Source organism: Artibeus jamaicensis, unplaced genomic scaffold (genome assembly GCF_021234435.1).
Source record: "Artibeus jamaicensis isolate MK-2021 breed Jamaican fruit bat unplaced genomic scaffold, CSHL_Jam_final contig_482, whole genome shotgun sequence".
Taxonomy (NCBI): Eukaryota; Metazoa; Chordata; class Mammalia; order Chiroptera; family Phyllostomidae; genus Artibeus; species Artibeus jamaicensis.
Genome location: NW_026521857.1, coordinates 12,821,135 through 12,837,701, shown reverse-complemented (window position 1 = coordinate 12,837,701; position 16,567 = coordinate 12,821,135). Strand labels below are relative to the sequence as shown.

General features: G+C 37.5%; 1 protein-coding gene across 3 annotated transcripts in view; it reads left to right on the top strand.

Annotated features, from left to right (window-relative positions):
* The window catches only part of DCDC2 (doublecortin domain containing 2), a 175,908-nt gene that overhangs the window by 87,151 nt on the left and 72,190 nt on the right, over positions 1–16,567 (top strand). The gene's annotated exons all lie outside the window — the stretch shown is intronic.

The following is a 16,567-nucleotide window of genomic DNA, read 5'->3' as shown; positions in this document are numbered from 1 at the left end:
ATTAGTCTCTTAAGGCTGGGATACAATTTTAATGCTTAGTAGGTCCATTTTTCCCCCTGGGCACACAAAAGACACTCCTAATTATCATACATGACAGTTTGCACATAAGACTATGTGTGTATGAGAGGTGCTGTTTTTCATGATTAATTTCTATTTATAATTAGAGGTTGTGCTACAAAGACACATATTTTGAGGTAAAATGTTTTTAGTGGTGGTCTCATAAAACAAGGTAAATTTTACCATTGTGTGCTCCTACTGAAATTACATAATTAACATTTTTACCAGCTGCTACTGACATTGGTTGTAGGAGAGCATTCTGCATGGCGTGGGCCCTGCTCCCACCTGGAGATGCACAGGACCCACGCCCACGGGTAGGTTCTCCCGTGAGAAATCAGGTCTGCACTGTACCTAGACTGCTATGAGACTTGCTTTTGCTAAAACTCCCTCACCCCAAATTGGGACAGGAAGTGGTTACTGTAACTTCCTAAAATCCACGCTAAAACTCCCTAGTATGGAGTGTAACTGGTTCAACCACTTTGCCCTTTGCATTTGCAAATATCCTTCTTCAGTGATGTGCTTAGCAGCATCTGCTCCTTTGTTTTCTATAAAAGGTAATCACCTAAAGGGAACCTGTGCATAGTAAATGAGGACCATCAGGTAATGTGCCCAGAAAAGAAATAGAGGCTGGTCACAGCAAGGGCCATGGTGTCCCTTTTTGTCCATGCTCGGCAGTCCTTGTGAATTTCTCATGCTTCATCCACAATGTGGCGGACTCCACCAGCCAGGGTCTGCATCAATTGGTCTCTTATTTGTGTGTCTACAGCCCTTATGTATATTGATTATAAATTACCTTTTAGTCACAGATAATTTTCCAAAAAAATGTTTTAACTAGTTTTGCTGATACCCAAGAGAATTCTACACACACACACACACACACACAACTTTACCAGTAAACAATATGTACCAAAATTAGTTATATATCTTGCATTACCAGGTGAAAGCTGGTCTAAAATAGTTTTTAAAGAATTGTATTAGTGGATTTCAGGCGAAATGTGTGATGAGCTAAGGACATACATATGCCATCAGGATTGTGAATTTTCCCATTAGTTTTTTGTGAAGACAGGCTCTTTTGGGTTTTATTCCACGTGAGTTCTTGGTGAGGCGAGCACATGGCAGAGGAGTGATGCTCCAGGCCTGGAGGACTGGCTGGGCAGCCCAGTGCAGTCACTGCTCCTCCTTCTCCTGGGACCCGCTCACACATCACGCAGAAGGACATCCTGGGGCACCTAGGAAGAGGGTGGATGGGATGAGGTTTCAGATTGATGGACAGAGCTCCATTTTCTTGCCTCAGGGCTCCGGCTCATTTCAGACTCTACATGAAGATTCACATTAGAATTACAGGTAAGGTGGGTTTCACACCTGGAGAGACAGCATGAATTCATGTGCGGGTTTAGAGGATGCTGCACGCATGAGTGAAGAGATGGAAGAAAAATGTGTTGACACTAAGTTAAAAGAACAGGCTAAATGAATGAGCTAATTACACAGAGAACAAAAGAATAGAGGGAGTTTTAAATCTTCAAAGACTGACATGATGGAGATTAGCTGGAAGTTGAGAGGTCTAGATTCTTGTCCTCCTTCTGCTATTGACCCTGTGCAAGTCCCATTTTCGGGTCCCATTAGCCAACTGAAAAATGTGGGTTCACATTAAGATTTATCTGTAGAGTTTATTTTCAAGTGAAATCCTTTTCAGTGACCAGGAAACAGGGAGGCCAGGGTGAAATCCAGTGAACAGATGTTTATTGAATGCTTGCTGTATGGCAGACACCAAACGAGGAAAAGCCAGCCTGTAAGAACATGCCATGCCTTGAGCATTAAAGTGTTTAGTTTAATCAATACATACTAGAGTTTGAAGTTCCCAAGGCCGTGAGCTTTGTCTTATTAGTTTTTTTTTAATCCCCAACAACTTGCAGAGATCTGACAGATATGACAATAAGTGTTGAGGAATGAATAAAGTTACAAAATAGAGAAGTATCTGTAGTACTTTGAAACTGACGGAGAAACAGGACCCATTTTAATTTTTCATGAATTAGTTTTTATTAAAGGCTTTTTAAAAAAAAGTAAAAATTTCCTTATCTTCTATTAGGCTTTTATTAGTTTTAGAAAATCCTAACTTCTATTTCTCATATATTTTTAAAGGTCTTTAGATTTAGTGGTTGTCTCTCAGAAGAAAGAAAACCATCATCTTGTCAGATGTAGAAACTTGGGAACACAAGAGACTGTATCAGTATTTCCCTCTTTCACAATAAAGTAACCTTTATTCAAAAGTTGAATTATCAGTATGTTTGCTTTTGTAGAAATTCAGTTTTCAACAAAAATTGTATTTTGGGGGATGAAAATAACAAAAATATGTTGAAAATTGAAGCAAGTCATATGTTAAAAGTGCTAAGAAAGGCTAGAACCCCTCAGCTATTTTTTTTCTGTTAGAGAATTCTGCAGATGTTTTAGGTAATTGACCATCTTAAATGTATATTTTCTAATGTAGTTTTATAAAGTGCAGATGATGGGTTTATAAATGCTGTATCTCATGGTTACATAGGACAACTGCTGATGTCTTTCACATGAAGGTGTAGGGGACTGAATATTTTATTAAATATACTGGGGTGACAATGGTTAATAAGATTACATAGGTTTCAGGTGTAGATTTCTGTGATGCACGATCTGTGTATTGTGTTGTGTGCCCACCACCCAAAGTCAAACCGTCTTCCATCACATGTGTTTGGCTCCCTTCACCCTTTAGTATTCCTTTATTCCCACCCCTCTGAGAACAACCATAGTGTTGTCTCTGTCTGTTTCAGTTTTACATCCCACACATGAGCGACATCTTATGATTCGTAGCTTTTTCTGACTGACTTATTTTTCTCAGCATAATATTCTCAAGGCCCATCTATGTTGTTGCAAGTGGCAGTATTTCATTTTTTCTTATAGCTGAGTAATATTCCATAGTATATATGTACCACATCTTCTCTATCCAGTCATCTGTCAAAAGACACTTTGGTTGTTTCCATGTCTTGGCAACTGCGAATAACCCTTCAGTGAACATAGTGGTGTCTATACCTTTGCAAACAAGTGTTCAAGTTTTCTTGGTAGATACCTAGAAGAGGGATTGCTGGGCCATATGGTAACTCTATTCTTAATTTTTGAGGAACCTCCATACTGTTTTTCATAGTGAATATACCAGTCTACATCCCCCCAGCAGTGAATGAGGGTTCCTTTTTCTCCACAACCTCTCCAACACTTGTTATTATTTTTGTTGATAACAGCCTTTCTAAAAGGTGTGAAGTAGTATCACATTGTAGTTTTTATTTTTATTTTTATTTTTTTAATAAGTAGTGAAGTTGAGCATATTTTTATGTATCTGTTGGCCGTTTGTGTGTCTTCTTTGGAGAAGTATCTGCAGAAGTATCCTCTGCTCATATTTTAACCTGACTGTTGGGTGTTGAGTTGTATGAGTTCTTTATATATTTTGGATATTAACCGCTAGTCAGAGCTATTTTTTGCAAATATCTCTCATCAGTTGGTTGTATCTTTGTTTTGTTGGCTATTGCTTGTGCTATGTAGAAGCTTTTTTAGTTTGATCCTGTCTCACTCATTTAATTTTGCCTTTTATTCCTGTGCCTTTGGAGTAAAATTCATAAAATCTTAGTATGTGTGTCTTCTTTTATGTGTTGAGTTGGCTAAAAAGTCTGTGTGTTTTTTTTCCCCATAAAATAAAAGACATATTTTTCATGTTCACCCATAACTTTATCGATTTGATATTTTGAGTATGTTGGCCCTTGCTATTGGCTTCTAGTGGGTAGAGGCCAGAGATGCTGATAAATATCTTCCAATGTATAAGACAGCCCCACAGCAAAGAATTATTTGGCCAAAATGTCAATGGTACCAAGATATTTCGCAAGCCACTTCTGACACATTTGATCAGTCACAGTACTTTCTCCATAAACTGCACAAGTCTTTTGTTGCAGTTCAGTTGTGTTTTCACCTTTCATGAAATAATAAAGCATAATACAGCAAAAATGTCCCATATCTTCTTCCATTTCAATATTAAAAGGACTGCACAAAATTCACCAATTTAGATAAGCTTTTTAAAATGGATACAATATGACATGTGTCACAATATAATGTAACAAAATTGTTTCAAATGAAGTTGAAGACAGCTAAGCACCACTAGAGGCATCGCACAGAAAAAATGTAACAGACTTTTTGGCCAACCCAGTAATTTACTGTTTCAGATCTTATGTTTAGATCTTTGATCCATTTTGAATTAATTTTTGTTCATGGGGACTAAATGTAATCTAGTTTCATTCTTTTGCATGCGGCTTTCAATTTTCCCAGCATTATTTATAGAAAAAACTTTTTTTCTCTCCATTGAGTGTTTTGGCTCCTCAAAAATTATTTCCCATATATGTGTGATTTTATTTCTGAGCTCTCAATTCTGTTTCATTAGTCTGTGTGTCTGTTTTTTCTGCCAATATCATGCCATTTTCATTGGTCTGTAGTATAATTTGAAGTCAGGTACTGTGATACCTCTGGCTTGTTCTTTTTTTCTCAGAATTACTTTGGCTATTTGGGGTCTTTTGTGCTTCCATAAAAATGCCATAACTTTTTGGTTCTATTTGTTTAAAAAATAACGTTGGTGTTTTGACTGGGATTGCATTAAATCTGTATGGGGCTTAGGGTAATATGACCATTTTAAGTATGTTGATTCTTCTAATCCATGAATATAAAATATCTTTCCATTTCATTGTGTCTTTTTCAATGTATTTTAATAATGCTTTGTAGTTTTCAGTATATAGATTGTTTACATCCTTTGTTACATTTATTCCTTGCTAGTTTATTATTTTGGTTGCAAAAATTGTTCATTTTTAATTTCTTTTTCTGAAATTTCATTGTTAGTGTATAGGAATGCAGTGAATTTTTGTACATTGATTTTTGTATCCTGAAGTTTCACTGTGTTTGTTTATTGTTTCTAATAGATTTTGGTGGCATCTTTAATGTTTTCTCTATATAGAATCACGTCATCTGCAAAAAGTGACACTTTTATTTTTTCATTACCAATTTGGATGCCTTTTATTTCTTTCTTTTGCTCAATTGCTCCAACTAGGACTTCCAGAACTATGCTGAATAAGAGTGATGAGAGTGGACATTCTTGTTTTGTTCCTGATTTTGGAGGAAAAGCCTTCAGTTTTCCACCACTGAGTATGATATTAGCTGAGGGATCAAAATATGTAGCCTTTATTAAGGTACTTGCCATCCATACCCATTTCATTGTGTTTTTAAATTATATATGGATGTCGTATCTTTTCAAATGCTTTTTTCTATCTGTTTATAAGATGATAATGCACTTTATCCTTGGTTTTGTTAATATGCTGTATTACATCAATCGACTTGCTTATGTTGAACCACCCCTGTGCCCCAGAATGAACCCCACTTGATCAGAGTGCATTATTTTTTTGAATGTACCGTATTTGATTTGCTTGTATTTTGTTTAGGATTTTTGCACCTGTATTCATCTGAGAATTGAATGTATTCATTCAGTCTTTTTAAAGAGGTTGAGAATGACAGGTATCATATTGTCTTTGAATATTTGGTGGAATTCACTAGTGAAGCCATCTGGTCCTGGACTTTTATTTTTGGGGTAGGTTTTTGATAGTTGCTTTAATTTCCTCACCGTTGATCAGTCTATTTAGATTTCCTAATTCTTCATGATTCAGACTAGGAAGGTTGTATATTTCTAGGAACTTACCCATTTTTTCCAGGTTATTGAATTTGTCTTTCATAGTATTGTAGCATGATTTTCTGTATATCTGGGATATCTGTGGTAACTTCTCTTTCATCTCTGGTTTTGTTTGAGTACTTTTTTTTCCTTAGTGAGTCTAGCCAGGGGTTTGTCAATTTTATTAATCTCTTCAAAGAATCAACTCTATGTTATATTAATTTTATATCATCTTTTTGTCCTCTATTTCATTCAGTTTTGCTCTAATTTTTATTATTTTCTTCTACTAATTTTGGGTTGCTTTTGTTCTCCTTTTTCTAGTTCTTTAAGATGTAATGTTAGGTTGTTGACTTGAGATTTCTCTTGTTTCTTGAGATAGGTCTGTAATGATATAGACTTCACTCTTATTACTGCTTTCACTGCATCCCAGTTTTCATACATCATATTGTCATACTCATTAGTCTTTGCTTGTGTATATCTTTTGACCTCATCCTTTGTTTCTTCTCTGATCCAGTCATTTTTTAGTGGTATGTGATTTAAGCTCTACATATGTGTGGGTTTCCTTACTTCCTTTTTGCAGATGATATCTAGTTTCAAAGCACTGTGCTCAGAGAATATGCTTGGTGTGATTTCAATCATATTAAATTTCTTGAGGCTAGTTTTGTGACCCAGCATGTGGTCTGTCCATGAAAATGTTCCATGTTCACTGGAGAAGAAGATATACTGTGATGTTATGAAATAAAATGCTCTGTAAATGTCAATTATGTCCATTTAGTCTACTGTGTCATTTAAGACCAATATTTCTTTTTTTAAAAAGATTTTATTTATTTATTTTTAGAGAGGGGAAAGGGAAGGAGTGAGTACGGGAGAGAAACATCAGTGTGTGGTTGCCTCTCAGGTTCCCCCTACTGGGGACCTGGTCTGCAACCCAGGCATGTGCCCTGACTGGGAATCGAATGGGTGACCCTTTGATTTGCAGGCCAGTACTCAATCCACTGAGCTATACCAGCCAGGGCCCAATATTTTTTTAATAGATTTTCTGTTTGGATGATCTATCTAAAACTGTCAGTGAAATATTTAGGTCCCCTACTATGATTATAATTTTGTCAGTTTCTCCCTTTAGTTCTGTGAGTAGTTGCTTTATGTATTTTGGTACTTCCCAATTGGGTGCATATATATTGAGAAGTGTTATGTCTTTTTTAAATTATATTTTATTGATTATGTTATTACAGTTGTCCCAATGTTTCAGTGTTATGTCTTTATCATTATAAAATTTTCATCTTTGTTTCTTGCTATCTTGAAATGTTTTGTCATACATAAGCATGGCTGCACCTGTTTTCTGTGGATGCTGTTTGCTTGGAGAATCATTTTCCACCCTTTCACGTAGAGTTTGTCTTTGCAGCTTAGGTATGTCTCCTGAAGGCTGCATGTTGTTGGATTTTGGGATTTTTAAAAAACCCAATCTGCTACTCTATCCCTTTTTATTGGTAAATTCAGTTTATTTACATTTAGGGTGATTATTGATGTATGAGGATTTTCTATAGCCAATTAATCTTTTGTTTTCTGGTAGCTGTGTGCCTTCATTGTTTTTTTTCCTTTGTGTTTCTGTCTGTTGTTTTTGTTTGGTGGCATTCCATATGTTTTTCCTCCTTTTTGAAGTTATGTGTCTCAGTTTTGGGTTTGTGAGTGGTTACCATTAGGTTGATGAAAAAGAAAGTTTCATGTGTACTGTAGTCCTTTTTATTTTGAATGAATTTGATGTCCGTCCTCTGCAAATTTTGACCTTTACTCTCTCCCCTTTTATGTTTATATTGTCACAAATTATCCCTGTTTATGCTGTGAGTTTGTTGGTGATCTTACTTACAGTTTTGTGACATTTGATCTTTGTTTCAGATAGAAAAACCTCTTGAGTATTTCCTGCAATGGAGGTCTTCTTGTGATAAATTCCCTCAGCTCTGTATATCTGGAAAAGTTTTTATTTCTCCTTTATATCTAAAGCGTACTTTTGCTGGATATATTATTCTTGGCTGATAATTTTTGTCTTTTACTGGTTTGAATATTTGGTTCTAGTCTATTCTAGCTTGTAGTGTTTTTGCTGAGAAGTTTGATGATGACCTAATGGGCTTTCCTTTATGGATTACTTTCTTTTCCTGGCTGTCTTGAGAATTCTTTTTTTGTCATTAATTTTTGACAATTTTAATACAATGTGCCTTGGAGAAGGTCTTTTTGGATTGAGATAATTAGGTATTCTGTTTTCTTCTTGGATTCGAGGATCTAGTTCTTTTCATAGGGTTTGAAAGGTCTCATTAACTATTTGTTTGACTAGACTATCTGTTCTTTTTGCCCTCTCTTCTTCTGGCATGCCTAGTACTCTTATTTTAGTCTTTCTGCTGGAAGCAGATAGTTCTCGTAAAGTTCTTTTATTTCGTTTATACTCTAGTCTTTCTTCTGCCCTCTGCATCATTTCTGGGTTTCTATCTTAGATATCACTAATTCTTCACTCCGTCTGGTCAGCTCAATTTTCTGTGCTTGCTAGTTCATTCCTGATCTCTTTTACTTAGTTCTTCAGCTCCAGAATTTCTGTATGGTTCTTTTTCAAAATTTTAGTCTCGTTGGTAATATGCTTATTTTGTTCATTGATTTGTTCTCTGAGCTCATTAAATTTCCTGCCTGTGGGGCTTTTTTTTTTTCATCTTGTTGAGTTTTTTTTTTTTAAAGATTTTATTTATTTTTAGAGATTGGGGAAGGGTGGAAGAAAGAGAGGGAGAGAAACATCAATGTGTGGTTGCCTCTCAAGTGCCCCCTTCTGGGGACCTGGCCTGCAACCCAGGCATGTGCCCTGACTGGGAAACAACCAGTGATCCTTTGGGGTCAGCAGTCAGTCCACTGAGCCATACCAGCCAGGGCTCATTGAGTTTTTTCCAGAGCTGCAACCTTGAATTCTCTATCATTTAAGTTACATTTTCCCCATGTCTTTAAGTTTATTTTTTGGAGATTCAAAATTTTTCTTTCTGAGCAGCCTCATTACCTTGGTTATTCATGTTATTTGATGTATTCATTTTCTATCTAGGCATATATGTATTAATATGAGAAGCATTTATCTTGTAGGTTGATAAGAAGTCATCTTTCTGTTTTTTTTCCAGTAGGTGGCACTTAATCACAAGTGTTTTTGTTGTTGTTTTTGTTTTTTAGCTCTCTTATACTTTTCTGGTTTTTCAGATCTCTGTAGGGTGGTGGAAGATGGCCTGTACTCCCTGGAAAGGTGGTCGCCTCTCCTGTGATTGGTCATCCTGGTGTCAGGGGACCAACCCTGTAGGGAAATGTGGTAGATGGTGTGGCTCCAAATCCATGAAATCCTAGTACTGCCCCCCATAGCTGTGATGTGTGGGGTGGGGTGAGCTGTTCGAACCCGGCTGCCTCTTTTGTCACTTTGCCCTCCCAGCAGTGATGACCAGTGGACCTCGGTAGTATCCCCACTGCACCTCCACTTGAACCTGGGATTAGTCACAGAGTGATTCTGTAGTACCAGTTCTTGGGTTTGCAGATAATATGATCTGCAACCTGACACCAAGGGTGAAGAGAGGTGAGCTCTGGGAGGTTAAGGAGCAGCCAGGCTTCATGGCTTTGCTTCTGTGTCCGGAATGCTGACCATCAGACAGCCAAGGCCATACCTCTGTGCTTTGCCTCTGCCCAGGTCAGTGGGCTCAGCCACAGCTCATACTGCCCACTCCTGCAGGAATGCTCACTAAATCTCCTTGCTCCTCCTGGCTGTAGGGAGTGCCAGCCGCAGCCCGATTCCTCCCCTCTCCAGGCTGAGCCCTGCCATGAGCTCCCAGCTGCAGGGCTGCATCCATGGGTGGCTCATTTCAGCTTTTCTCCCTGCGCGCCCCCCTGGTTTGTTCCACTTGCTGCCTTTAGATGTTTCAGTGTGTGGATCTCTGAGGTGTGTTTTGTGTGTTGAGCAGGGAATCCTTTGTTGAATCATAGCTGTTCAAAAGATTGAAACTTCAAGGGGAGAGACCAAGCGAATCTCTCACACTGCCATTTTTTCTAAATTTTTTTCCAGTAAGAAGCTTATACTACTGATCCTGAAGCACATGAAACAGTTTAGATGAAGCATTTGATATTTATCTTGATAAAGAGAACATATTACATAGGAAATTAATCTTGGCTTCCAAAAATTTTTTTCCAGAGAAAATGAAAAAAAATCATGCACTTCACTAGATTAAAACATTATTTCATGAGTTAAGGATATTAGCTTAAATCCATACTTTTTGAAAACTGAGCTATTTCTCATTTTCAGATCTCCCGCCAGGGAGTCTTTGGCTTTAGAAATTTTCCAGGTTATAATATCAAAGGTATATTTCTCTTCCTTTTCTAATTCCTAATTCAACCTTCATATTCATTTATTATTGCAGTTTATTTTTGCTTTAATGTCAATTATTTTAGCAATTAGAACCAAGTGTGTACTTTTGGATATTCATGTTTCAAGAGTCTCTTATTCTTTGGAAAGGTAAAAGCAATTATAACTGGAAGCAAAGTGAAAAGGAAGGGATGTGGTGAATCAGGAGAGTGAGAAAAAAACACAAGAATTTAATATTGTATTGCATATTTAAAATTTGCTGAGGGAGTAGATCTTAAAAATTCTCATCACAAGAAAAAAATTTTGTAATTATGTGTGGGGACAAATTTTAACTAGGTTTATTGTGGTAATCATTTCACAATGTATACAAATATTGAATTAAAATGCAAGAATTTGATTTTAGAGATGAAATAGTTTGTACTGCTTAAAATGTTTCTAATATGGAATTAAGTAGCCTATTCAGTTTTATTTCAGTGTGTTATAATTTGAACAGGATGAATATGATTATTTCATAGCATATGTTAAAATGTGCAAAATTTTGACCCAGTATTCTTTACCTATATATTGTTCTCAAGTGAATTAGAAAAAAGAGGCTTTTAAAAATTTTCATAGGCTCCCTTAATGGTTTTATAATTCGGCTTGTAGTTGTGCATTTTGCCCTTCTCTTTACCGTTGTCTGCTGATGTCCCTGTACACAATGCTGTGTGAGTGAGTAGTGCTGGTGTTAGTCTGTAGATGGCAACCTGGGTCTAAGTTTATTTCTTTTGCCTTTTTTTTTTCTTTTCTCCCCCCCCCCCCCCCCCCCAGCTGACTGTTTCTCTCTGTAATAGTAAAGCTTAATAATTCAAGCAAAGCAGTGACATATTTCTTCAGGGAGACAAATCTCATTTTCTTTTGGTAGCCAAGATGCAAAGTAAGATTGGTTGGTGATTGATGAAGTTGGGTGTGAAATGCATTTTTAGCACTGCATTTAAATACCAGCTTAACTGGCCAGCCTATGTTTTTGTCATACTTTCCACTTGAGTGTGGTGCCCTGGGGTATGTTTTAGAGGCTGTTAACTAGCTACACTCTCCATTATAAGCAAAGTAGTGATGGTATTGTTTTGAAATAGTATTTTAGAATTGACTATAGTCACTGATATTTTAAATATTTTCTTTGTGAAAAAATTTAGTGTTTTTTAGTACCCTTAGAACACAGAAAGTATACTGAATTTAGTGGTTCTTAGAAATATAAAGACTGCATAGAAAATAGCCTGGTCTGTGCTGTTATGGCTTATGTGATTATTGATAATTATAAATACTTTTTAAAACCAGAATATAAAATGTAAGCAAAACCAAGACTTGTTTTCTTTTGAAGGGTGTGATTCTCTGCATGTGTAGTGCACACACGCTAGAATTCTTCACGCGGTTCCTGGCTTGTTCCCAGCATCCATCTGTGATAGTTCCCAAGCAAGTTGTGTTGTTTAGACTCCTGATGAATGATAGGGAGCAGGTGCCATGCCTGGAAAGGATGTTGGAATATTATGACCTTGCTGGGTGACTGCCCTTGAGCAGTCATGCTCTGAATTTTCTAATAGCTACAACCTGCACATGGCTTGCTGCATCACACCGAGCATGAAGTATTACTGCAATCCATCCTCAGAGTCAGATCATGGGGCACTGAAACTTAAGCTTCTTTGGTTCAACTGATGGACCAGCTCAGGCACTTGCATGGTTCCCAGTCACAAGGGATTTGGAAGATGAAACAAGCAGCAAATTTCCAAATGTGCGCTCCGAAGTCTCACTCTCTAAGAAGGGTCATGTACTGGAAGAAAGTATATGAGAAGGCACTCAGGTGACTTCAGAAGGCAGGGCCCTGGTTTTGTTTAACAAGCTACGGTAAGATTTATGATTCTTTGGTGTCGGTTGCCACTACACTCACCCTAGGGCAGAGAAATACAGGTTTCTACTGCTTTTGTTGATCCTAACTTCTCATCACAGTGGCCTTGTTTATATGGGTTGTATTTAGTACTAGCATGTTAAAAATGCTATTTTATAGCATGTTATTTGTAAAATAAGCATTTTACCATGCTTCAGTGACCCTTGTTGGAATTACATATTGTATAACTAAATTCTAGTACAGCAAGAAGTTATAGTCATTTCTTGAAGTTTTATTATGGTATTCTAACTCTATTGATAGAAGTTAGTTTAGTAAGATATACTTTGCTGCTCACTTTAGTACTGAGAGATTGAAGAATTAGAGGCTGTCTGAATCTGCTAAGGTGTTTATTTCAGCTGAGAGGAGTATGATACTAGCCCTTTATAGAAAAGGCTTTTTTCACATTCTGCTCTTACACACTGTGTACACTGTGATTAAAAGCATTTTTTAACCACTGATAGAGGTTTGAGGCCTCGGAAGCAAACTTCTGTAGGGGGCTATTTTTTATGTAGTCTAGTGGTAGGGTATGAAGATACTTTTTGTTTTTAAAATAAGTTTGTAAGCTGTTAAACTATATAGATATTTCCAAACTTTGGGAAAATTTTATTCCAGAAATTTATTTTAAGTAGATAGTTTGGTACTCAGATGACAGTTTCCATACAAGTAGCCCATAAAGCTCTGTATAGACCATATGCATCTTAATTCTTGCACTGTACTCACAATGCCACCTACAGTGCCTGCCCTGTGCATCGTTGCCTCTTGTGGGAAAGTTAACTGGACGTTCCATCTCAGAGTGCCAGGGACTCAAGTTAACCTTGCTGCCAAAGTGTGCAGAACTGCCTTAGTTCAAATCACTGGTGTGGATCAGGCCACGGAGTGAGGAATGCCACTTTTATTTCTTCCACAAGCCTTTACTGAGTGCTTACTATGTATTATACACCTTACTAACCACCAGGGAAACTCCATTTTCTCTGATTTGTACTAACTGCTTAGCACTTACGCATTTTTTTCCAGTGGTCAGAATTTTATCTTTATCAAGAAAATTTCCTTGTCCTGCCTGGCTTGGCTCGGTAGGTTGAGCAGCATCCCACAAAGTGAAAGGTCTCCAGTTTGATTCCCAGTCAGGGCACATGCCTGGGTTGTGGGTCTGGTCCCTGGTTGGACCCAGAGTGAGAAGTAACTGATCAATACATCTCTCATACATCAATGTTTCTCTCACTCTCTTCTCCTTCCCTTCTCTGCTCTCTAAAAATGAGTACATAAAATCTTTATTTTTAAAAGAAATTTTCCTCAATGATGAAGAAGCAATTTCTTTTTCCATTTCAATGACCAAACTCATCTCACTACTCATAAGTGCCAGCATATGTTTATGTTGTAAGCATTGGCATGGTTTTCTTTTTTGTAAGTCATTTCTGAGGCCTCTGTATCAATTTTGTTCATGTAGAAAGTACCAGCTTAGAACCAGAGAACAGGGCCATTTTTGCTTACCCTTGTTTAGCACGGCATCTGCGACAGTTACTAAATACTACCTGGTGCTTAACACAGGGAAAGGATAGTTCTCTACCCATGGAACAGGCTGGGCCTCCTTTGTGGACTGTGACCTATTTTATATATGAACTCTATTTTTATCCTCAGTTACCCTAGTTGTTTTTGAAATAAGATGTAACCTTTATTGCAAATCAGCATGCAGTGTTGTATCACAGTGGAGATAATGATGAAGAGAGAATATTTATAAAGTGCCTTTGAGCTTTGCAGGTTTAAATCTATCCATTTATTCTTATTTTATGCAATTGGATGATAATACCAAATTGTTTCTGTGATATCGGTCAGGGTTTCATTCTTTATAAAATGCCGTAATAAAAACTGCTTTTCACCAGGAGGTCGGCAAAGCTGCAGGCCCCCTCTGCTGCTGCACAGGTGAGGAGCAGGTGTCTCTCACCTTTGGACTGATTGTAGCTGGCTTTCTCCCTAGCTTAGTGTTGCTTAATGGTAAGGGAGCCAACACACAGTGGGAGTCATTTTTTTGGAAAGTGTTGTGGCATAAAAAGAAGGGGAGCCTTCACCCAAATCACTGAGGATGATTCGTAAAGCCTGGGCTGGCAGCCCCCTGCTCTGTACTGCTGCACAGCCCGAGGGATTGTGTAGAGCTTCTCAGTAACCTTAAAAGGGAGGTGCTTACCCAGAGAACGTATTGCCAATTCCTAAAGTGGGTTCCATAGAATAGTAGTTTTATAGACTTCTAATAGGTATTTCTTGTGATGAGTTGCATGCCCAAATATAAATTGGGGAAATGTTGGATTGTGCAAAATTGAGCCATTTTCTTTGCTACAGGATTTCTCAGAGTCTTTCATATGGAAATATTCGTGCTTTTTCTGACTCTGGATCCCTGTTGCTGAGGAGCATGGGGTGGGATTATTGTTCTCTAGAGCACAATTTGAGAAGCACTAGGGTACTCAAAGAGGCAGTGTTCCCACACTTTACTGCTTCCCTGAAGACTGTAGGGCATGGGGGAACTTCTGATGAAAATCAAATGAGACACCTTTTTGTGTGGGTCTGACCAGATCGGTAGCTAACACAAACAGCCCACAGTTCCTTAGTGTTCAGTGTGTGCTAGGGATTAGGCTGACCCCTTTAATTTTAGGCATACAGTCTCATTAATCTTCTTATCAGCCTTCTGGTGTATGTGTCATTATTGTTATCACCATCCCCATTTTACTGATGAAGGAATGAAAGCACTGAAGGTTTAAGAAGTTTGCATGTGAATAGACAGGCAGCCAATAGTGGTGAGACCTGAAGCCGAGGTGAAGGAGAAATTGCCAGAGCAGCATAGTCACAGCCTTAGAAGAGAAGGGCAACCCTGACTCAGGAGTAAGTGTAAGGAGAGGATGCGAATAGGTAGAAATTAAAAACACTTGTATAGCACTTGCATTTCAAATTACCTCACTTGTTTTATGGAACAAACACTGAGGGGTTGGTATTATTTGTAAATGGAAATTATGTTACTTATAAGTAGAAATCAAAATTTCTATTTCATATATCTGAAGACTAGAGCACAGAAAGATTTAGTGTATTGTAGCTTGCAGCCAGCCAAAAGGCATTTAATAAATGGTAGCTCTTCATTTTCAAGCTATCATAGCACCTAAACCCTCAAGTTTAGAGTTTTTCCTGTGATTATAGTGGCCTTAACCAGACTTTATAGTTGTCCATAGCCTAAATGTGTTGGAGAGATTTTGTGTATGTTTTATGTTAAGTTATGACCAAACTCAAGGCACAAAGCCCTAAGTCATATAAATGCAGTGATCTTCCACATAATTTACCTAGTACAGTGTTAAAACCTGTGTGCACAGCACCAGTAAATGTAAAAAAGCATTGACATCTCACAATGAAAAGAGGGGCAGAGTCGTTTTGTAGAGTAATTGAACACTAAGAAATAATAGCAAGAAAATGGATTTAAACTGTACTTAATGAAGGATATAAAGGAAATGATAGTTCAGAATGCTAAAAATGTTTTTTGTGCGAGGTGAAAATTTTGCAATCTGAGAATGAATGACTATTCCTTTGTAACTATAAAATCAGCAAAAAAGTCCAATTGAAAGAATAAATAGTTTCCATCTCAGACTAGCCCAAGAACATATTAGAAGCAAAGGGGAACAATGGCTGTTTTTCTTAATTAAATAAAAGAATACTATTATTCACCCCTCATTCGTACCAAAGTTCTCAATAATTTTTGCCTAATTTTGGACTAAGTGCTGTGAGTCACCATTGTTCTGGGAGTCAGAATGTGTAGCCAACCAGGACAAAAACTTCAAAGCAACCAGTGGATGCCATGGCAGACGAATGTTGTTTCTGGTGCTGTCCATCCTAGCAAGTTTGAGATTTATTACACTTTCAGTTTGGTGGGTTTGCTAACTAAAACAGAGTTCCACATCTAATTAGTCCAGCACTCAATAATGTTTAGATGAATGAGTCCACCCCTTAGCGATTTTTATTTTCTGAGCAAGTCTCAGACAGAAGGGATAAAGGAATAAGGAGTGTCTTTAGTAGACAGGTGGATATAAGGCAGTGTTTCATTTGTGAGGCAAGTTTTCTGTTTAATTCTTAGAAATTAGTTGGGAGAATAATCAAATTCTCTTTAGAATTTATTCCCAGGTTCACCCTGAGGTTATAATTTTAGAAACACAATTATTTAGCATTTTATAATAATGGAACATTAATAAAAATGAATGAGAAAACACTTTCATAAAGTAGAAAGTGCCTGAAGAGGTTATTGGTTAATATAACAGTGTCTGTTAAGGAGGTATAAATTAGTTTGGACTGGTGTCCAAGCCAGAAATGAGGAACTTGAGGACCTGAAACTGGGAAGCCTGGGGATGGGAGGGAGAGTACCCATTATTAATTCCTGGCTTTCTAGGTAGGTGGCCTCTTACTACTTTCCCCAACTCTCCTTCCCAAGACCCAGTTGCCACTCTGTTCTGAAGCCCAGCACTGAAGAAGACTTGGAAGAACAATGAAA